General features: G+C 42.9%; 1 protein-coding gene across 9 annotated transcripts in view; it reads left to right on the top strand.

Moving 5' to 3' along the window:
- Positions 1-23,927, top strand: part of ARNT2 (aryl hydrocarbon receptor nuclear translocator 2) — a 169,149-nt gene that overhangs the window by 101,117 nt on the left and 44,105 nt on the right. The window lies entirely within an intron of this gene.

The following is a 23,927-nucleotide window of genomic DNA, read 5'->3' as shown; positions in this document are numbered from 1 at the left end:
GCAGGCCTTAAGATGCATGAAGTCTTTAATGACTGCCCTTGAAACCTGGCCACATGACAAATGGTTGAGGGCGCCGGGGGTGTTTATCTTGGAGAAAGCGAGACATGAGTTCTCTCTTTAAGTATTTGAGGGGGTGTCATAGAAAGGAGGAATTAGTCTTACTTTGGATAGTTCCAGAAGGCACAATTTGGACCAAAAGAGGAAAGTTACCAAAAGGCAAATATTAACTCAAAAGGGAGAGACGAGCAAAGGATGTGAACAAGATATTACAGATGTGTATAAATATAAGTACATACACACACTAAGCATGTGGAAAGAATTCAGTCTCCTGTTGGTCAGAACCACAAGTTAAAATAATTTGACATTGTCTCCTCTTACCCCTCAAATGGGAAAGAGTAAAAAAGACAAAATACACAGTGTTGGTAAGATGCAGGAAAATGGACACTTTGATGTACTGCTAGTAGGAATATAAATCAGTACAAACCTGTGGAATAGCTTGGCAATATGTATTAAATGCCCTAAAATGTGCATTCCTCGACATACAGAAATTGTACTTCTAGAATTCATTCTAAGGAATTAATCAGAGACATGTATGTGTTGCATGTTTAAGCATTATTTATAACTGTGAAAACTTTGAATTAGTGTATATTTCAATGATAGAGAATTGGTTAGAAAAGCATGGACCGTCTGTTTGCCAGAAGACTGGGCCACCAGTAACAGGCATGCTTTCAAAGGGGGTTTAAGAAGCAAGCAAAGTGCTAAGAAGTGTTAAAAAGAAAAGCAGGTCATGCAACATGAGCATCATGATCTCAATTTTATTTTTAAATTATAAATGGTTAGTGTATCTATGCATTGAAAAATTGTACATAGAGTATTAATCATTATTTCTGTGTGTTATATTATTGGTTACTTTTTCTTCTCTATTCACTCCTGTATTTTCCAAATTTTTACATGACTTTCATAATCAGAAAAAATTACGTTTTTAAGAAATCGATATGAATTTTCTCAAGAGCATTTTAGACAACTGGATTGACCAGTTTGCACTAAATTAAAAAATTGTGTCTTTTCGTTTGTTTTTTGGTTTTGTCTTGTTGTTGTATTTAGTTGTTTCTATAAAGATAGAGGTTCTGCAAAGCAAGCCTATACATGATGGTGATAGCATGCCCAAGGGACCCTGAGCTGATGCTCCTTGTTCTGTGGCTGTTAATACTCTGTTTCTTGATTGACAACTACAGTCTTAGCACATATAACACTATTTTGTGCTTCCCATTTAGATCTCTCAAGACCGAGTGCATGCTTCATTCATTTCCTCACCCCAGTGCTTAGCTCAGACCTGCACATAGTGTATACTTTATGAAGACTGGATGGATGGATGAATGGGTGGATGAAAGAGGGAAAGAAGGAAGGAAATGGATGAATGGAAAAAAGGAGAGAAGGAAGGAAGGAAAGATGGAAGGGGCTCTTGCCTAGACAAAAGAAATCGTTGACCTAGGGGGATGTATATGTGAAAGAATTTCTTGCCAGAATTTCCAAAGGCGTTTATAGAATCCACTTTCCCAGAAATCTTTTAAGATGGTAGACAGTCATCTGAGCTAGATGAGGTGGCTGAAATGAGGTCATTGGCACTCTTTACCCTATTACAAGGTCATGAGATTGGAGCACTGGAGTTACGAGTCACTTAAAGCTCGAACGATGGCTCGTAAATGTTCACGAGGAATGCTGTGAGCTAATGAACACAAGCTCCTTAATTATAGACCAAGGCTTGATTAGGAGGCATGAAGATTCGTAAGCATGAAAATGGCTGAAAATATCTGCAGGCGACCTTAGAAATCTCTAAAGGTGAGCAGAAGAGATAAACTTTAAGGAGCCAACAAGGGCCTCGTAAAAAGACTCTTTGACATACTGCCTGCAGTACCAGACTTATTCCTGAGGCAGTTCGCTGTGCCCTCGAGGTCTATGTGGGGCCTGCTGACTCCATGTTAAACTAAACATCACACTATATTCTGATATATTCCAGAAGCTCTTTCTGTTTCACAGTGGCCTTCTCAGTTAACCTCACAGCATTTTATACTACGTGAGTTTCATATAAAATACTTAGGGGTGTAACTAAAAGAAAGAGCAGAGTCCCAGAGACAGTTAGTTCCCTTGTCTAATCCTTCAGTTGTTTCATCTAAAGGAACAAACCCACTACATTGGGCATAGTAAGGAAGACATCACCCACAAGTGATTTTTTTTCTGAAGAAATCGCCATGGGTGAAGGAGAAATCGCCCATGACGGCTTGTGTTTTGTGTTTTGTGAGGTGTGTTCAGAGTCAAAAGGAAACTTCGAAATTCTGAAGATATTAGTTGCCTCCACCCCATCATTGTCCCCCCAGCACCTTGCATGTCACAGATGACATTCAGCTTTGAGCTCGAAGCCGTGTCTGTAATGGAGACCTCTTTTCCAGGAACCACCGTCTGATCTGCGTGGTTCACCAGCTAGCTGTCCGTGGAAGGTCTCTGATTAACCGGCAATGTGTCTGCAGAGGAGAGCCAAGATGTGACCCAGGGCAGGGGGAGGTTGACCAGGATGCGGTCACCTCCCGCCGGGACCATTGCAGGCAGGAAGGGGCTCGGCTGTTGGCGCCCCTGTGTGCTTCCTCATCCATGAGGCCGATGCTGTTCTTCACTTTGCTGCTAGACTTTCAGTAAGCCTTGGCCACAGCGTGCCAGAGGCCTGAGGTTATTTTGGGGTTTTGGCTGGAATCTGCAGTGGTCAGGCCAGTGCTGTCACTTCACCAGACAGCTCAGCCCTACCATGAGCTCATCGACAACAGCCCTGCACCTCTTGCGGTCTGCTTGCTGAACATAGTGTGTTTGTTTTCCCTTCATTTGAAAATCTCTAAAGCTGCTTGTCTGTATTGAAGCCACCAACCCGCAAGGCAGTGGCTGGTTCCCTGCCCTCTCCAGCCCTCATCCGTTCTGTGCTGTCCATGCTCTTCCGCACATCAGGCCTCAGTCTCCTGCTCGGGAGCTCACTCTGACATCCAAAGCCATGGCCGTAGCTTCTGAGATGGAGATCGACGGTTGGCAGTCTTCTGGCCTCCTCATTCTCAGGCAGGCACAGCCACCCTTCCGTTTCTTTCAGTAAACACTTTCTGAGCTCCTGCCGTGGGCTAGGTACTTTGCCAGGTCCTGGGGATCCTAGGGCGAGTCTGGCATGGTTCCTGCCCTGAAGGAGTTCACAGTCCAGTGGAGGAGACAGGTAGGTGTGCAGGTCATTGCAAAGCCATGGCCGAGGTCACAGCAGAGCCACACGTGGGCAGCCTGGAGGAGGGAGGTCCGTCTGCCGGGAGCATCAAGGTTGGCTTCTCTCTCCTTCATGCCGTGGCCAACAGTTGCTAGAAGCCAAACGGGCAAAGAGAGGGTCACATTTGAACTGCAACATAAACCTAAATAGGAAGTAGGAATTTGCTAGTAGAGAAAATGCTTTCCAGGCGTGGGGAACAGTGTGGCCAAGGGCAAGGTGGGTGTAATCATGATCATAGTTTTCACTGGAGTGCTCCCTACACGCAAGGCTCCATGAAAAGTCTTTTACGTACGTTGCACTATTTCATTTTCACAACCACCCTCATGAGTTCTAGGCACTATTATTATCTTATTATCTTCCTTCTACGGATGAGACACTGAAGGATTAGAACAGAAAGGTAATTAACCCAGTTCACACAGTTTGCAAGTAGTAGTGTCGGGTTTCAAAACCAGGCCTTCCTGATGCTCTTACCATAATACTCTGCTTTCTCCAAGTGGGAGAGAGATGCTGTGCTGGGAACCACATGTAATTCACTATGGCTGGTCGGGGAGATGGCCGGACAGGTGGGTAGAGTCAGATCCTGGGACCGGACCTTGTGTGCTAAGCTAAGGGGGTTTGGACCCTTGTCTACATTCTATGGAGAGTCACTGAAAGCCAATGAAGCTTCTTAAAGATTATTCTGGGAGTTGCATCAAAGTGAGTGGAAGGACAGGAATAGGCCTGAAGGCCAGGGGACCAGAGAAGAGTGGCCCAGGGAGAAATCATGGAGCCTGAATCAGGACAGTGGCTGTGCAGATGGAGAGGAGAGCGGAGTGTCTGGGGAGAGTGGGGAGATGTGAGATGATGGGATAAAGCCGACTGCAGGCTGGGGCGGTGCTGTGCACACAGCTGGTGGCGGGGAGCCTGGGGCTGGAACGCAAGGAGACCGACTCCAGAGACGGTGTGCTTAAAGACTGCTCCAGATTCCAGATTGCCTCCCCTCCCCTCTGCCAGTTAGTGTGGAAAGCATCTGGGGCTTTAGAGCCATAATTCAGATTCTAGATATATGGTCATCCTTTTTTTATATCATCTATCTTTCAAGACATAGGTTTGCCATCTGCTGCAAAGTCCGCGACCACGTTACCCATAATTAGACGGCCTCGCCGGTTTTATTGCTCACCTCTCATTCCTTCTAGATCACGCTTCCTCCGTTATTTTGTTTCATGTCTCAGTGCCAGAAACTTAAGTAGTTTCAAGAGGAGTGAGTGAGCGCTACATTTCCCAATTCCTCGAGCATTGGAGAAGTGCTTCCTGTTGCTCTTCCTCAGCTGCATGGAGACTTGCTGGGTTCTGGGGTTCCCCCTCAGGCCTCTGGGGACACTGCTCCATCATCCTTGGACATTCGTGTCATAGGGAGGTCTGAGACCAGCTTCTGGTTTTCGTTTCTGGGTAGGCTGTTTTTCCTTTCTCCCGCCATGACACTCGTAGGTTGTTTTGGGTTTATCCTTAGGATCCCAGGCTTTCGCTCAGATGTGTCTAGCGTGGTCTGTTTTCCTTCGTTGGTGCTGGTGGCCCTCTGCAGTCTTTCTTCACCATTGGTCTAGACTTTTCCAAGTTGCTGCTGCTCCCCAGCCCCCTCCCCTCTCACCGGCAAGCTCTGTGTCCATTTCCTGGATCTGCTCTCCCTGCCACTCAGGGTTCTGCCCACCCTATTAATTGCTTTATCCTTTTCTTCCAGATTCTTGGAGAATTGCTCCATCTGAATTTTCTACTCATGATTCCCATTTAATTTTTTAGAAATTTGGCAATCACACTTTTCGTCTGACCTCAATCCTTGCTGAAGGCTGAAGGCTGTGCCTTTTTCATAAATATTATGGCTTCTTGAGTTGCACTGAGTCATTGAATTTAGATTTTCCCTCTCCTCTTCTTAATAAGGGAACTCTCTTTCTTCAGTGGGAACATTTGCTGATGCTCGTGGATTTTTCCACTTCCCTTGCCTTAGAGTGGTCGCCATGTGGTCATCCATTGTTGGGATCACTGGTTCCATCACTGATCATCTGGGTTCTAGGAAGATCTTTCAGACCCTGACAAGGGCACAGGAGGGATTAGCTCCTAGTTTAGCTTTACTGTAACCTGACCACAGCTTCACCTGTCTGTACCTGAGAGTCGGGGGTGGGGGTGGGGATGACTCAAGTCACAAGCAACCTCAAGAGGACTCACTGGCATTCGGCCACCATTCCACCTCGCAGGAGGCGTGAGATCGAGATATGCTCTCCCTCACGTCTTGCCCCCGCTCTGTGCTAATCTCAAGGCACGGGAGCTCTAAGCTTGTAGGTGGGTCCTGCTGGGGGTCCTGCCACACGCTCCCCAGGTGGCCTTTTCCTTCCTGCACAGGGAGTTGTGGCTTAAATGTCTCTTTCCTCAATGCCATCTTGCCCAAAGCATGCGCCTCAAAGTTTTCTCACGATTGCTAGTGGGTTTATGGTAAGCCTCGCCGGCTTCTGGTACTGACGTACTCGGCTCCCATCTCAGACTCTGGTCGTTTCCACGGTAATTTGGGATGGAGGTGGTTACGCACATGGTCTCGGTTTGCTTTTTTGAGGCAAAGGCAGCAGTTGTGCTTTGAAGCTCAGGAACTCTGAAACGCAACATCCCGAGGGTCAGCGTTTCCCAGGACATCCTCCGAGATGACACGTCCCCAGAGATGCACCATAAAAAAAAGGATTCCGTGGTCGACCACGTGGGCAACTTTGCATTCTGTGTCCCCCCTCACAGAGAATTGTGCTCCAAAGTTGCCTATTAAATTCTCTGAGAAGCCCACAGTGATGAAACCTCTTTATCTCTGTTTAAACTATGTTTCCCAAATGTCCTAGGCCAAAGAAACATTATTTTTGCCTAAAGCGTATTAATACTCCTCAGAGAATACTTTGGAAACGTGCTGCGAACAAGTGGCCTGAACTGCTCACGGCAGAGGGTGGCTATTTTCCCCCTGGCCTTCGGCGGAATGTAAAATAAGTCTTAATTCACATGTGAAGATGTAAATAAATCCTGGGACAGACTCCACCCAGCGTTGGTGAAAAACAGTCCAGCTTCCCGTGAGCGTTTGCACTGGGTTCATGTATCCCCTGGTGAGAGATGAAGAGGCATTTCTGGCCAGTGCTGAGTTTGAGCCCAAATAGCAGTTTCCAGTTGTATTTCATTTGTGTGTTGTTTATATTACTCAGGGTTTATTTAGACCTGGTATTAGTTGAAGAGTATTTCCCCCCCAAAAAAGGTAAGTAATTTAACCTAGGGGAAAACGAGCTTGTAAACCCCGATGAGGGGATCATTGAAATCTGCTAAAATGGCCAGAATTATCCTGTTCCTTTTAAAAATCGCTCTGATAAATTTGCAGCTCCTGTCGGGAGGCGTTCCCTCTTGTCGCTGTTCCTCCCGGCCCTGGCAGCAGCCGTGGCTGCGTCCCTGCTCAAAGGAGCGTGGTCTCTCTGTTATAACTCTCAGCACATGGCGTTGTGGTGACCTGCCTCTGCGTTTCCCCCGCCAGCAGGTGAACTCCCTGAGAGGAGAAACTGGGGCCCGGGTGCCACTCCATCTCTAGTCTGTACCACAGTGCCTGGCACGTAGTAGGTGCACAGAAAGTGGGACATCGCATGGCTGATCTCTGACCTGGGGTTTGGACCCACAGAATGTCAGAGCACAGAGAATCCTGAGCGGCACCTCGGGCCAGCCCGTCCCTTCTGTCCAGGGAGAACCTTAAACCCTGTGTGGTTCCACATCTCCGCTGACCCCGAGTCTCTCCCCTGCCCTTGACCACAGCGCGACCCTCCCCTGGAAGCCCGCAGCCAGGCAGAGCTCAGCTCCCACGAGGCCAGCTCAGTGGTGGGAGGGCCCCACCTCTGTTGACCAGCACAGGGACGGCACTTTCAACGTGACACTGAAAACAAGAACTGGACGTACTGAGCTCCAGGGCCAGGCCCTGTGCTAAGTGCTTGATAGACATTTCTCATCCGATGCCCACAGCAGCCCTGTGGGGCAGGAGCTATGATAGTTCCCACTTCACAGATCGTAACTATTATTATTCCCATTTCCCAAAGCTTAGAGAAGCGGACAGCTTTGTGGTCAGTAAAAGATGGATGCAAGACTCCCCGGGTCACTCAGAGCCCTGAATCACTGTCAAGCCACTCTCTCTCCATCTATCGATGTCACTGCCAGGCACGATGGCCATTTTCCCTTTAAAACATTCTTTCCTGGACCCCATTTTGTCACAAGATGCACTCCTTGGGAAACCTCCATAGTGGCAGTCTGTGTCCCGACATCCAGAGAAAATCTTGTTACCACCATTTCATATATAAAGGAAATTGTGCCTTCCTTTATCAAGAGGAAACCCACAGAGCTCAGCTGGTGTGCTCTGAGAACTTCTCTCCAAAGGACACAAATGTCTTCTCGCTCCGTGTGCAAGAGCACAGACTGCTTTCTAAAAGACCCCATCATGGCTTTTTAGTGCCCTACAGTAAACTGTGGGGAGACACAGGAAGGAGAGCTCAGCCAACCTGTAGCAGAAAGTGATCTTGTTCTAACAAAAATGCTCACCCTTCGTATCATTTATCCCTTCCTCACTGTCAAGATCCTTACCTGGATGAGCTGCTCACCAAACAGATTCTGAGGTGTGCTTTCAAGGGAGTATTCGCTCGAATCCATTCCACAGATGGAATGAATGGCCCTGAAATTGGTGACCAGCGGGGGGGCCTTTGAGGTTTTTTGAAAAAGGGCTTGAAATATGGTCAAGGCTGTGCTTGGGCAAGATGAAAGTGGCAATAGGGTGGGCCACGGTCAGGGAGAGGCAGGCAGAAGAGGAAGGAGTGGTGGAGGAGATGTTGCGAGAAGAGACTGTTGAGTACCAGTAACAGGAGGGTTGTGTGGAGGCAGCACTGGGGATGCGGGCCAGGGGTCCATGATGAGGGGCCCTTGGAGACGGGAGCAGCCTCTGCGGGGGAGGTGGGCACAGTCAGGGAGGTGCTGTGCAGGCAGCCAGGTGACAGACCTGCAAGAAGTACATGGCCAAGGACTTAGGTCTTTGGTTGCAAAAAACACAGTTCCCAAGGGCTGAGTAGAAGACACTCGTTTGGGAGCTGGTTAGTTTGAGAAAGATGAGCAAGGGTAGGTGGAGGCTGTTCTTCATGGGGGAAGAATAAGGAGCAGAAAGTAGCAGTCCCCCGATGCTGGTGAGAGGTGATGGCAGAATAAGGGTGCAGAGGCTCCTGGGTAGACAGGCTATGGGGAGGGCTGAGGTCGCAAAGTTTTAAGTCATGGGGGAACGATTGGTGCCAGCCAACCCCCAGCATGCCCAACTCAGAAGTATTGTGATGGAAAGTTGGGGAAAGACCATAGCACCAAAGCAGGGATGGGTGACAGGTGGACTGCCCGACATAGCCTGCCTTCTAGAGGCCCGTTGTGCACTGGTGGGGATTTTTAGCTTCTAGAAGCTGGAAATGGGGGAGAAGCCAGCCAATGGAGCATGTCATTCTGTTCATGAACTTTCTTTAACTGAAAACTGAGAAGAGCAGTGAAGCCACCCAGCTAAGGCATGGCGAGGACTGAGGTTCAGTGTTCTTCTGCTTCCCTTGGAAAACAGCCCACAGCTTTCCATTGGAATCCCCCGGCTGCCGTCAGGGAAGAGGACCCGGCCTCAGGCCTCACAGCGGTTACGGCCTGCGAGGCCTCGTGGTCCACTCCTGTCTTTACTGGTGGTGAGATGGAGGCCTAGAGAGGGGCGGCTGCTGTACCCCCTCATTCCTTTCTCCTGACATCCCCGCGACACCTCAGTGTGGCCTAATTAGCTAACTCTGTTTACAGGAAGTGAAGCTCTATCTTCTGAGTCCAAGTTTATACAGAAGATACTCACAGCTTTCCCTTTAGGCCAAAGGAGATGCATGTTAATTTTCATGGTTTAGCGGCAGTTAATTTGGAAAGAAATGTTGCATCTCTGCCAAATGTCTTAGAATTAAACTTCTACCATTGTCGGGCATGTTTTCCCCTTACTTTGGTGATCAAGGGGCAGAGTTCTAAAGTCGGAAGTTAAGCACACCATGCTCCTGTTTCTGGCATTGCTGGGGAATGAAGTGCAGCCCAGGAAAATTTCCAGGTATGTGGAGCCACCTTAAGTACCAAGACATCACGTGCCAGCGTTTTTCTTCCTATCATCTTTTAAAAATTATTACAGGGGGCCGACCCCATGGCCGAGTGGTTAAGTTCGTGTGCTCCACTTCAGCGGCCCAGGGTTTTGCTGGTTCGGATCCTGGGTGTGGACATGGCATCGCTCATCAAGCCATGCTGAAGTGGCAATCCACATGCCACAACTAGAAGGACCCACAACTAAAATATACAACTATGTACCGGGGGGCTTTGGGGAGAAAAGGAAAAATAAAATCTTAAAGAAAAAAATTATTACGAAAACAGCCCATCTTCATTAAAGAAATCAAGATCTATAAAATCTTGGAAAAGTAAAGTAAAATTCACCCTTAACCAATTTTTAAAAAATTTTTAAAAGTTTATGAATGAACAAGTAAACTTCTCTCCTCCCTTGGTCCTACCCCCACGAACCTATTGGTGACACCCAAGTGCTTCTTATTCTAGACTTTTTCTATTTTAAAAAAACGGAGCTCATGTTGTGTATTTTATTACACAGCCTGGTTGTTTTTAGCTTATCAAGGCTGTCATAGACTCATCTGCAAGTAAGTGCATATAGGGGCTACTTTATTCTTTTAAGTGGCTGCATAATATTCCATCGGCCACTCCCCAGGTGAGAACATTAAGATTATTTTCAGTTTGGGGCTCTGGCGAAGGACACTGCAGTGGACGTCCTTGTGTGCGATTCTTCCCCCATGAGTGCTGGTGTTTCTGCAGGAAAGTCTCAGAGGGGGTATAAAGATGACACAAGCACATTGTAATACGTCCTACCAAATTATACTGCCAGGCGGGATACGCGTGTGGCCATTTTCCCACACTCCTGCCAACTCCGGATGTTTTCCTTCTTTTGTAAGTTTTGCCAATCTGATAATTTTGGTGGGAAAATGACATATTTTAAATTGGATTTTCTCCCCCGGTGACTAGTTAAGCATCTTTCCTGGGTGTGACTATTTTCATTTCCCTGTGAATTGCTCATTCATGGTATATGCCCCTTTTCCTGTGGGGCTTTGATGCTTTTCTTATTTACTTAAAGGAGGTCTTTGTAACATTATGCATGTGAACACTTTGTTATTATATGTTGCAAATGTTTTCTTCTAGCCTGTCGTTTATCTTCTGATTTTGTTTGCATTGTCTTTCATCACACAGAATTTTTTATCTGCTTAAATGAGGGATGGGGAACGTGCTCTGGTCCTTCCCTGCTGATTCAGAGCTCTCGTGACAAAGCTCCAGGGCTGGACAGGAATTAAAAGAACTAGTCAAAGATGTCAGCAAGGCTTCTCAGCCCCTGCTGCCTCCCCTGCAGCTGTTGTTGCTCTGTTGGTTGTTTTGGTGGTAGTTTGTTTCTTTTTATGCCCTATGAGTACTCGCTGTCCTCAAATCCACCTGCTGGTGGCTGACTCTCGTTTCTTTCCAGGTGCCCATTTTTGTACCAACCCCATCCCATCACAAATTGCTGTTTCTCATCCTTCCTGGTCTAGACAAGCAAACAGCACACGTTGTTGGTATTGCGGGTGAAAGGGAATAAAGTAGGTTCTGAGTTGGGAACTGACAGCATTTTCCACGAGTGAAGTGCCCAGGCTGGTGTGACGGCCTTCGAGACCATCTTGGGGTTCCATGGAGACCTTGTTCTGGTTAGCTGAGACTGATGAATGGGCAATTTCCAGATGGCTGAGGTGCTTTTTTAGGCTTTTATCTCACATGGCAGACAATTATTTGGAGCCTCTGCCCTGATTGCCTGGGTGCTCAGAGCCTTGATGTGTGTGTAACTGTGCCAGACCCACCATGTCACCACGCTGCGCCCTCCTTCCCCTGCTGCCGTCCCCAGAGCCGCCTTTCCCGTCTCCACTGGTCTCACCAAACGCACACGCCCAGTTCCGACGAATCCTTCTCCAGAAAGCCTTCACCAATATTCTGTCAACAACTCTCCAGCCACTTTATTTGTGTAACTTGTACTTTTTATCATAGCTTTTTTGCATCTGTGTGTCTCCCCTGCTTCTCTGGTGCACCTGGAACGCAAGGACCATGTCATACGTGTTTCTGTATTATTTAAGCTACTGAGCACAGGGTCAGAACGTGGCAGGGGGCCTGGTGAATGTTTGGTGACTAAATCTCTCTTTCATCTCCCAGTAATGCACTCTGTAGTACCTGCCCGGAAGGGACCCAAGCTTACCAATATCACTATCTAAAATTTTTATTTAATCATTATTATTGAAAGAATTTATTCAGCTTTATAATAAAACACTAAGTAAGAAAACAGAAATAGCAAATGGGTTTTCTTTTATGGCCCACTTTGAGGAGCTGTTTTGGGTCTGCTTCTATAGTTAGTGGGAAGATGTGGTGTGATCAACAGCAATGCTTGTCCCGGGTACAGTGAGGGTGCTCTTGGTCCATGTACTGCGTTTGTGGCTAACCTGCTAGGGTGGGCAGGAATAAACATAGAGTACTCGCAGAAGGTGTTGTGGGTCGAATTATGTCCACCCAAACCCTATGTTGAGGTCCTAACCCATAGTAGTTCAGAATGTGATCTCATTTGGACATAGGGTCCTCGCAGATGTCATAAGATGAGGTCATACTGAAGCACTTGGGCCCCAAAACCAGTGTGACTGGTGTCCTTATAAAAAGGGACGTCAACTATTTGCACAAAGGAACCTATCCTGTAACTTTTGGTGAAGGATGGAAATCAAAACTAAACTCTAACTGCAGACTATTTTGTAATTCACGGCTATGGCCCCACTCCATAGCAAGGCTTGGGGGTGTGCCAAAACAAAACAGTGTTTAGAGGAAACTTGTGGCTTGAAATACATTTATTATTAAATGTGAGAAAACTAGGAATTTAACATATGAATTAGGAATTTAGCTTATGAAAATAGGACTTATTTAACTTATGAACATACAACAACAAAATACTATGAGCAAATGAAGAAGATGGAATTCAGGAAAAAATTAAAAAGAGAAAAATTAAATTAGAAAACAAAAGTATTATTGTATTGATAAATAGTTCTTCATCAAGACTTGTAAAAGAGAAAACCTCTATAAGTCTAATTCTAATTTAAAAAAAAAATGAAAATGCATATTAACAGTGAAGAGAGTTATCACAGAAAGTTTAAAAACATAAACAAATAGTGTACATAATTTAGATTTGTGCATGTTAAAATCTTGGGGAAGAAAGCTACTCTCTGGGAAAATATATAACCAAATTTGAGTCCAAGAGAGGTTTCTTCAAATGAGAAAAGATCGAAGGTAGCCAGGAAATTGAAAAAGCTGACAAAGAACTGCTCTAAATGGTGCAGGCCCAGAGGTTTTATGAGCAAATCATTTAAACGCTTCCAGACAGAGGAGGGGATGGAAAGCGTACTGCTTTGTTTTGTTTGTTTGTTTGTTTGTTTGTTTTAAAGATTGGCACCTGTGGGTCACGTATATTCTTCGATATGAAGATTTAGTATTATAAAGATTTCAGTTTGTTCCAAACCAATCTACAAATTTGATACAATTTCAATAAAATTGCCCCAATGGAACTTTTTTAATTAAAATTCATTCTGAAATTCAAATGGACATATAAAGATAAAAATATCTAATAAAATTTTGACAAACAGGCTACTGGGGAGGAATTGCCTCACTAGACATGAAAATATGTAAGTTAAAGCCTTAATAATTAAGATGTGATAAGTGAATTCACAAACCAAATTATCGAACAAACAGAAAAGACCTAAAACAGACCCAGGTCTCTTCAGAAATGTGCTGTGTGATGAAGGAAACATTTTCAGTGAGTGGAAAAGGGAAAAATTAGTCAGTACATAGTCTCAGGAGAACTGACTCATTATTGGGAAAAACATGAAGTGTAGCATATGGAAAATAAGTGTCAGATTTACTAAAGATAAATATGAAACTTTAAAAGTACTATATGAAAATACAGTTTTGATTGTCTATACCTTAATAATACTCTATGTAAAAATAAACACTTTAGAGAAAACAAACATAAAAGGTAACTTGTATGAGACACATATATATTCTTAATATATAATCAGAGTTTAAAAATTCCTGAGGAAAAAAACCCCAAACAGATCTTTTATATGGCAAAAACATCTATAGGCTCTCCATAAAAGAACAAATGGAAAACAAATCTGTATTCAAATAAAATCGAAGAAAAGCAAATATAACCAAAAACAGAGCACTGTTTATGCTCTTTGATCCAGCAATTTCACTTCTAGGAATTTCGTGCTAAAGAAATCACTGATATCTCAAAGATTTTGTCTAAGAGGATGCATATAATTATATTACTTATATGGGTGAAAAACTGGGGGAAAACGAAATGGCTAAGTTTTGGAGAGAGAGTGTCAGACAAGTCATGGTGCATCCATACAGAGGAAAATGAAAAACAGATGTTTTAACACGTTGAAAGATTTTCCCAAGAAGTTAGAAAGTTTCCAAAGCAGGTTACAGAACAGTGTAAGAAAACAGGCAATTACGTACATACACACACAGTAAAGGGCATAAAGGATATTATCATAGTTAAGGTTAATTTTAAGTAATTAATTAATTCATCCTTGTATTTTTCTATAGTTTCTAAATTTGCGGCAAAAAGACTGGACAGAAATAACCAAAACGTCCCTTTGATATTCTTTTGTGGGATTTATCATTGGCTTTTTACTCTCTTCAATTCTACCTCTTTTTTTAAATAATTTTTTTATATACCAGCTTTATTGAGATATAATCCATGTAATATAAAACTCACTGTTTAAAGTGTACAATTCAATGGTTTTTGGTATATTCATGTAGTTTTGCAGCTATCACCAAAATCAATTTAGGAGTATTTTCATCACTCCCAAAAAACTCCATATCCATTAGCAGTTACTCCCCATTTCCTCCCAGTTCTAGGCAACCACTAATCTACTTTCTGTATCTATGGACTTGCCTATTCTGGACATTTCATGTAAATAGACTCATGCAAAATGTGACCTTTGGTGGCTAACTTCTTTTACTTAGCATGATGTGGTCAAGGCTCATCCATGTTGCAATATCAGTATTTCCTTTTTGTTGCTGAATAATATTCCATTGTATGGATTTGCCATATTTTGTTTATCCATTTATCAGTTAATAGACATTAGAGTTGTTTCCGCTTTTTGGCTATTGTCAGTGTTGCTGTGAACATTTATGTCTAAGTTTTTGTGCGGACAGATGTTTTTGTCTCTCTTGGTTGTGTACCTAGGAGTGGAATTGCTGAGTTATATGGGAGCTCAATGTGTAACCTCATGAGGAACTGCCAGGCTGTTTTCCAAAGTAACTGTACCATTTTACATTCCCACCAGCAGTATATGAGAGTTCCAATTTCTCCACATCTTCACCATCTTTTCTTTTATTATGACCATCCTAATGGGTGTGAAGTGGTATCTCATAGTGGTTTTGATTTGCAATTCCCTAATGACTAATGACGTTGTACACCTTTTCATGTGCTTATTGGCCATTTATATATCTTCTTTGGAGTCATATTCAGATCCTTTGCCCATTTTTTCATTGGGAGTATTTGTCTTTTTATTGCTGAGTACCGAGAGTCAAAACCCTTTTTTAAGATCATGTATTACTTGAGAATATTGCACAAGCCACATTTGGAAAATACAGAAAATCCAATATCCGGATGATAATCTGAAGATTGCATAGTACTGCCCTGTCAGAGGCATTACACAGAACAGCATGTGAGAGCTCGGTCCTCAATCCTTTCCTTCTGTTAATGATGGAGCACTCCCCTGCCTTCCCCAGTCACCCCCAGCCACCTCGGGACACTGGTAGTCTGAGTGGCAATGATCACGGGTTTACTGGCAGTTCGATCCTGGCAGCTGCTCGTGGGGCATTGTGTCAGGGCTGCCTGTACAAATGTTTGGCCTGCTGGCTTAGATGCCCTCCCTTCCATGGGGAAGCTGAGCCCAGTGTCCTGAGGAGAACCTTCGCCGTAGGCACATAAAGAACTCAGTCCTTTAAGGAAATTTGGGTTTACTGACGATTTCCTGGAAATTTCACGAACACACGCTTGGATCTCATTCGCAACTACAGATTACTTGCCCACATTAAATAGCCAAAGCTATTTATTTAATAGGTTGCAACTTTTCCACTTCACTTCTGCAAAGCCAAGGGATCATTTTCACATTTTTTTACTTGGTTGGTTAAAATGCATTCTTACAAGCGAGCCTGTTTATGCTCTTAAAGGACTGGTTTCTCAGGGCCCTGTCAAGTCTCTTCCTCTGCACTTCTAGGCTGACGCACCTTCTAATTGGAAGTTATTTTATTTCATTTTATTTTATTTTATTGATTGGCATAAAACCACCACCATTTTATTAGACTCACAGATTCTGTGGGTTAGGAATTCAGACAGGGGTCACTAAGGATCTCTGCCCATAATGGATGGGGCCACTTGTCTAAAAGTCACACAGTGTCACTTCCACTGTGTTTTATTAGTCAAAGTCATCAGAAGGGAACCTACCTTCAACTCTTGATGGAAGATATATAAAGAGAATTTGTGGCTATTTTCAGAAAATCGGCAAAAGTTCTCAATCAACACTTGTTGGATGAAGAATGAATTAGCAAACGAACTGTGAGCTCAGACTCACCTCGGCTGACAGCATCCCATGTCAAGATGTGGTTTCTTTCTATTTTCGGCGCCAGGCACTTCCCTGAAAGCGATTGCATTTGGCCCCATTGTGGGCAAAGCCCAGAGTGTGGTGGAGATAACCCTGATCTTGGCTTTTCTTCCTTTTCTGTTTCTCTTCCCTCACTTTTCCCCCTCTTCTTCCTTAGCCCACCTCCTGAAGGCCTGGTCTCAGGCTTTGCGTTGGGATGAACCTCAACCAAGACACTTGCTTGGCCAGTTGCAGGAAATACTAAGATTTGAACTAGGTTCAGTCCATGGAACCTGAAGGATGGTATGAGTCAAGTGGCCCCTAGAGACTTTGACCATGGACAGCCAAAATCGATGGAGGAAGGAGACGGGGGTGGGGGAAAGTAAGGATTAAAGAGTGAATGGGACAATTCCTTCCTTGCTGTGCCTCCTTCCGCCTTCTCTTAAATACGGCTGTTTATCAAGGCAGGCACGAACAAATCCATGGATGAGGACATGAGTCACTGCATCAAATCTTCTAACACTCTACCCTCACAAATGATTTTTGGAACTCCAGTCATTGACAGCAGATACTGTACCACTCGTGAGCATTGTAGCATGTGATGCCCTCTCCTGAGCTGGATGTCGAGGTGTCACATTGATCCAATCAGACAAACTTGGCCTTTTAATTGGGGCATTTAGACCACTTATATTTAATGTGATTATTGATATGGTTCGTATATGTTGTTTTCTGTTTTCCCATTTGTTCTTTGTTCTCTTTTTCCTCTTTGTCTGCCTTCTTTTGGAATCTTTTTATGATTTCATTTTATTTTCTTTGTTGTTAGCTGTGACTGTTTTGGTATCTTAATGGTGGCTTTAGGGCTTACCCTATGCATCTTTAACGTGCCACAGTCTATCTTCAAGCAATATTGTACCGCTTCACATACAGCGTAAGAATCTCACAGCAGTATCCATCTGTTTCTCTCCTCCTGGCCTTTATGTTACTGATTTACTTAATAAGAAAATAACCTTATATATTTACTCATAGTTACCATTTCCAGTGGTTTTCTTCCTTTGTGTGGATCCATATTTTCATCTGGTGTTATATCTCTTCTGCCTTAAAGATGGTTTTTAGAATTTCTAGTGATAGTGATCTGCTGGTGCTGAATTATTTCAGCTTTTATATGGCTGAAAAAGTCTTCATTTCACCTTTATTTTTGAAAGGTATTTTCACTTGGTATAGAATTCTAAGTAGACAGGCTTTTTTTCCCAATACTTTAAAATACTATGTTCTCAATTGCATTGCTTCTGACGAGAAATCAGCTGTCATATCTATCTTTATTCCTCTGTATGTAATCATGTCTTTTTTTTCTCTAGACACTTTGAATCTTTTTCTTTATCACTGGTTTTGAGCAATTTATGATGTAATTTTCATGTTTCTTGTACTTAGGGTTCATTAAGCTTCTTATGTCTTATATCTTCTAATATCTGTAGATTTATACTTTGCCTCAAATTTAAAAATTTTTTCAGACATTATTTCTCCAAATATTTTTTCTGTTTCCCTTCTCTTGCTTCTCCTTTGGCAACTCCAGTTGCCCATATATTAGACCACTTGACATTTCGACATCTCATTCACTGATGCTCATTTCATTAAAAAAAATATATCCTTATTTCTCTTTATTTTTCATTTGGGATCATTTCCATTGCTGTCTTCAAGTTCACTAATCTTTGTCCTGCCGTGTCTAATATGCCATTAATACCATTCATGCATTTTTCATCTGACATTAAAGTTTTCATCTCTAGAAGTTTGATTTTGGGTTTTTTAAATGTCTTCCTTGGCTCTATTTAGCTGTTTGAACATATGGAATACAGTTATAAGAACAGTTTTAATGTATTTGTTTGCTAATTCCAAGATCTGTGTCAGTTCTGAGTCAGTTTTGACTGGTTGATGTTTTTCATCATTGTGGGTTGTATTTTCCTGCTTCATTACATGGCTGGTAAATTTTTATCTGATGCCGGACAATGTGAAATTTCAGTTGTTGGCTTGGGAACTCTTTTAAGGCAATAAGCTGAAGCCATCAGAGTGTTTATCTTATTGGTTTCCCATCTCTCAGGGATTGCTCTTATTCATTGCCTGACATATGGTGTCTTGAAAAACCATTATTTCTGATATTTTATTTGCTGGTTATTTCTGGAAGGAAGGTAAATTTGAGCTCTGTTATTCCATCTTGACTGGAAGAATAGCTCCATTATGATTTTTTTTTTAATGCTAAATCAAGGGCACTCTTATTCTGGAAGACAGCTTCAAAGGTCTCCAGAATAGAAGAAGTGAGAGGCCTTGGGAATGACCCTACCAGATACGTTGTGGGAAACACCTTTTAGGGGAATATAGGCAATCAGAAGCATATTCAGAAAAGTGACAATGATATAGGGAGACAAACCATTTTTGTAGAGGGAACACTTAAACTGACACAGGGACGTTTGGCCAAGAAAGTAATAGACTCAGGAACACAATATACTTTTTACTTGTCTGAAGGGCAAATGCAGACGAGTGTATGCCCCCAGAGCAAGTCTAGCACCAGCAGATGAAATGTTAAAGGAGACAGACTGAGCCATTTGGGGATGTAGAGACCATCCTACCCCTGGAGAAATTCAAACAGAAATGGATGGCCATGTGATTCAAGTGTCACCGGGGCTTGGACTCAGTGACACCTCCCACCCTGAAATTCAGTTACCATAGGGATTCCCATCTTTGCCCATCTCAGACCTTGGGGCAGTAACCCTTCTTCATCTACTGAGCAGGAACAAACCTTCCTCCTTGCTTAGTTACCCCACTCGTCAGCTCTGTGCTTTCAGAGCCGGCTCTTCAGTCGCATGTGTGTGCTGTTGCCTAGACAGACTCATCCTCAAGTCGCCTTGAGGGAATGATGACTTAAATTCCTGAGGAGCAGGAAACTGAACATCTTTAGAGGGACACGTGTGCCGTTCACATGAGACCTGACTGGTACTCCGTGTTCGGAGGAGCTGCAGATGATTAACACAGGTAAGGGTTGTGAAGGGCCATACGTGCTGTATAGCAAACTTTTGACTCATTGTAGAGGCAACAGGAGGTTCTGTTCATTTCCTGCAGAGCAATGACCTGTCCACCTTCTAGTGGTGATATGGACGACAGGATGGAGAGGAACAGAGAGACTGGAGAGTCACCTGTAGAGCAGAAGCAGCTGTGTGTGGGGACCATTGATATGTAAGTGATGAGAGGAAAGGAAGATGGAGGACGACAAGAATTCTAGCTTGAGATGTTGGGTCATTGGTGTATCAGTTAGTTCATAACAGAAAAACTCTAGAAATCCTAAGCAAAAAGAGAATTATTGAATAGATGTTCATGGTTCGCCCCAATCAGATCAATCAGTCGGGGGCTTACGGGGGCAGATTTTGAAAATGGACAGAAACCCAGGCAGTTTCAGTGGGCCAAAAAATCACAAAGCACAGAGACTGTTAACAACAACAGCCTGACCAGGACACTGGGCTCTGCTTTGCTGGTGAATTCTAACCATCCCTTCCCTCTGGAAGGAGGAGAGAGAGAAAATCTGGCTTCTTTGATGCACATAGTGGGAGCTAGGATACTGGCTTCCACCAGGATCACTGACAAAGTGGGAGTCCCTCCAAATAGGACATGGGTTTGGCTGCTGCTCAGCCCAAATAAATGACAGATGTTCAGCGCTGGTACTGATGCCTCTAATAGAGGTTAAAATGTGTACAAGTAAGTGATTGAGTTTGGTTGCATAGAATAGAAAACCCGAATAATAGTGCCTTAAACAAATTTATTTTATGTATTTTCCTCTCAGATGGAAAATCCAAAGGTAGGCAGTCTAGGGTTAGGAGTGGCTGTATGATGTAGTTAGGGCCTCATTCTCTCTTCTCTAAGTTTCTACTCCACAGTCCTTATCGTGTGACCTTGGCTTTCCTGCCTTCAAGACGGCTGCTAGAGCCACACCATCATCTTTGTGTTTTGCAAAAAGGAGGAGTTTTCCTGAAAGCCCCACTCGGTGACTTCCACTTACGTCTTATAGGCCAGAGCTGTGTCACCTGACCACCTCTGATTCTAAGGGGGTGGACACATTGCCACTCTGGATAAATCAGGGTTCTTTCAGCATGGAATGTATGTGGGGTGGGTCACTAGCTGTCTTTTCCACAGGAGAGAAGAAAAAGAAGGAGTACATTTTGGTAGGAAAATTTGGGCAATTGTTGAGTTTGAAGGGCCTGTGAGATGGAGGCAATTATTTTTGGAAGGCAAGTGGGGTCAGGATCTGGACTCCAGAGGAAAATCCAGACTGGAGACATAGTCTCGGGTCTCATTAATGTGTGGTTAGAAATGTAGGCAGCAGGGAAAGGATCGGAAAAGAGATGAGGTTGGGAGGTCCAGACTCTGGGGAACAGCAGTGTGTGACACAGCAGTTGTCAAGGTTGGCCCTTGGACCATGGGAGTCCCTGAGGCGGTTTCAGGGGCACCTAAAGCTAACAGTATTTTCATTACAGCACCAGGATGTTATTTGTCCTTTTCACTGGGTCCACATTTGCATGGATGGTGCAAAAGCATTGATGGGTAAAAACGTCTGGAGCCTTGACGTGAATCAAGGCAGTGGCACCAAAATGTCCTAGTAGTCATTGTATTCTTTATCATCACACACTTGCAAGAAAAATAATTTCAAAATTTAAAAATGCTAGTTTCACTCAAGTATGTCCTTGATGAAGCAGTAAAAAATACTAATTTTATTAAACTCTGAAATGGGAGGTATGCATAAATCAACTTTTGCTGTGTACCGAACATGGTGGTTGTGTCAAGGAAGGCCTTCATGCGCTTGTTTTCGTTGTGAGCTGAACTAGCTGATTTTTTTCGTGAAACATTATTTTTTACTTGAAAGAGTGACTAACAAACTATGGTTATCAAACTTATGTAAGCGGCAGATATTTTCTCAAAAAGTTAAAATGAACCTGTCACTTCAAGGAAAAGAATTGACAGTATTTGTTTTCAGTGATAAAATTCAAGCTTTCCAGTGAAAATTTGAGTTTTGGAAAACTTATATCCACCGCTGTGATCTTGACCAATACCTAGAAATATTTCTGATGATAATATTAAGTGTGATTTTTTATAATAATGTATAATGTAATGTGTCAACATTGAGAAGATCTGTATAATTTTGTGAACCAATATTTTCCAAATGACCAATACATAATGTTGAAAATCATGTATGGGTAACAGATCCATTCAAAGTGTTAGTAATCTGTTTTAATGTAATAGAATGTGAAAAATTCATTGATAAAGTTTTGGAATTCACATTGCAATTAACCTTTAAGAAAGTACCACTTGTCAAGATTTAGGAAAATATCAAAGAAGAATATCCACAATTATCTGAAAAAAATCTCCTTCCTCCAACTACACATCTATGGAAGGCATGTTTTCTTCAAATATGAAGTAAAAGAACATACTGTAATAGATTGCATGCACAGCAGATATTAGAATCCAGCTGTCTGCTATTAAGCAAGGCATTAAAGAGACTTGCAAAAATGTCAAACAGTAATTCAGGGATAATATCTTTTTGAAAAAAGTATCTTATTTAATGGAGAAACCCTTGAGACATCTCCACTAAGATCAGAAACAAGAATGCCCACGATCTCTACAACTGTTCGATATTGTAATAGAAATACTAGCCCATGCAATTAAATAAGAGAAATCAGAGGCAAAAGAATGTGTAAAGAAGAGGAAAACCATCCCTGTTTTAAACTGTATAATACACCTCTACAAGCCCAGTGAGTCCACAATAAAACCAACAGAAACAATAAGTAATCGAGTGAAGTAGCACAACACAATGTCAGTATACAAAACTGAATGGGCTTCATACACATAAACAGTAAACAGAAGGCATATGGTAGAGAAAACCCTATTTACAATAGCAACAAAGAAGATTAAATAGCTAGGAATGATTTTAATAAGTATACAAAGTACAAGTATATATAAGGAAAAATTTTAAGTGCTCCTGAAAGAGACAAGAGCAGGCTTAAACAAGTGGAAAAACACCCTCTGTTCTTGGGTAGGATGACTCAACATTACAAAGATGTCAGTTCTCCTGAAGTTAATTTATAAATTTAATGCAATCCTAATAAAAATACCAGCAAGCTATTTTATGGAGTTAAATAAGTTGATACTGAAGTTCATGTAAAAAAATAAACATCCAAGAATAGCTAAGAAAACATTGAAAAACTGTAAGGGAGGAATGGCCCTACCAAATACTAAAGCATACAATAGAGCTTCTATAATTAAAATTGCGTGGTACTGGTGCTTAATAAACAATTGGCCAGTGGAATAGAAGAGAAAGTCCAGAATTAGACCTAAATACATATGGTTATTTACTATATGATAAAGGTGGCATCTCAAATCACTCCCTTTTTAATGAATGTTGTTGTGGCAACTGGATAGCCATTTAGAAAAAGAGGAAATTAGGTCCATGTCTCACACCTACACAAGAATAACTCCAAATGGATGTGAGATCTAAATGAAAAATGAAACCCTGAAAGTACCAGAAGAAAACATGGGTGAATTTCTCTTTAACCTTGGTTAATGGCTTTCTAACTGTAACTTAAATGCCAGAGATAATAAAAGACTGGTAAATCTGACTACATAAAAATTACAAATTTCTTCAATCATCATAAGCAAAGTCAAGAGATAAGGGACCAACTGGGGGAACATATTCACAACGTATACCACAATGGCTTAACATCCCTAACATACGAAGATCTCTCGCAAATTGAGAGGGAAAGGACCAAAATCCCAATAGAAAAATGGGAAAGGGACATGAACAGACAATTCACTAAAAGACAAGATACAAAAATGATCCTCAAACAAATGAAATAATGCTCCAACTCACTCATAATTAGAGAGATGCAAGTTAAGACAACACTGAAATACCATTTCTCACCTGTCACACTGACAAAAACAATGTGACAGCATATTCTCTCAGCCAAGACCGTGGAGAAACAGGCCTCTCATACATTGTTGGTGGGAATGCAAATTGGCACACCCCTTCTGGAGGGAAATTTGGCATTACCTAAGAAAACTACATAGACACTCACTTTGCAACCCAGCAATCCCACTTCCAGAAAACGTGTATCTTCTGGATGTATCTGAAGATATTCCACCAATCATAAGAAATACACATGCACGAGATTATTCTTTGCAGCCTTGTTTATAGTTGCAAAATATTGGAAACCCCTAAAAGTTCGTGCATAGGAAAGGGTTGAACAAACCTTGGTAATCTTCATAATGCAGCACTGTGCAGTTCTAAAAAGGAATGAGGAAAGCTCTATGAATAATTATGGAGTGAATTCCAGGACATACTGTTAAATAAGTGAAGCCCAAAAGAGTGTCTGTGGCACACTGCTCTTCACGGAAGGAATAAGAGGAGATGAGAAAACACACATCTATGTGCCCGTTCGTGCGAGAGAAATACAGCAAGGATGAAGCAGAACCTTAGGAGACTGGTTACCTGCAGGGGGTGGACGAGAAAGGGATGGAAAGAAGAGGGGACTGTGAATGGGGTCTTGGGGATGAGGAGGGAGTGACATTTCTCTGGCTCTTAGAACCCCATCCGTGTGTAACACTCCCTGCACGGTCCAGTGCTGGGCCGTCCCTGTGCTGTGCGATTGTCACCGTGAACCTTTGTTCTGACGTAAACGCCTTGAACGGGAGTTTTCTGTTTAACAGCACTTGTGTAGCAGATGTCAAAGCGGAATGCTCATTCCATGGCAACAGTTGTAGCCAACTACAGCTGCTCAAGGACCTTGCGGTGTGAGCCACTCCAGGGGCCAGACCCTTAACTGGACCCAACAGAA

This window comes from Equus asinus, chromosome 2, assembly GCF_041296235.1.
Source record: "Equus asinus isolate D_3611 breed Donkey chromosome 2, EquAss-T2T_v2, whole genome shotgun sequence".
NCBI classification, from domain to species: Eukaryota; Metazoa; Chordata; class Mammalia; order Perissodactyla; family Equidae; genus Equus; species Equus asinus.
This window is presented reverse-complemented; position numbering and strand designations above follow the sequence as displayed.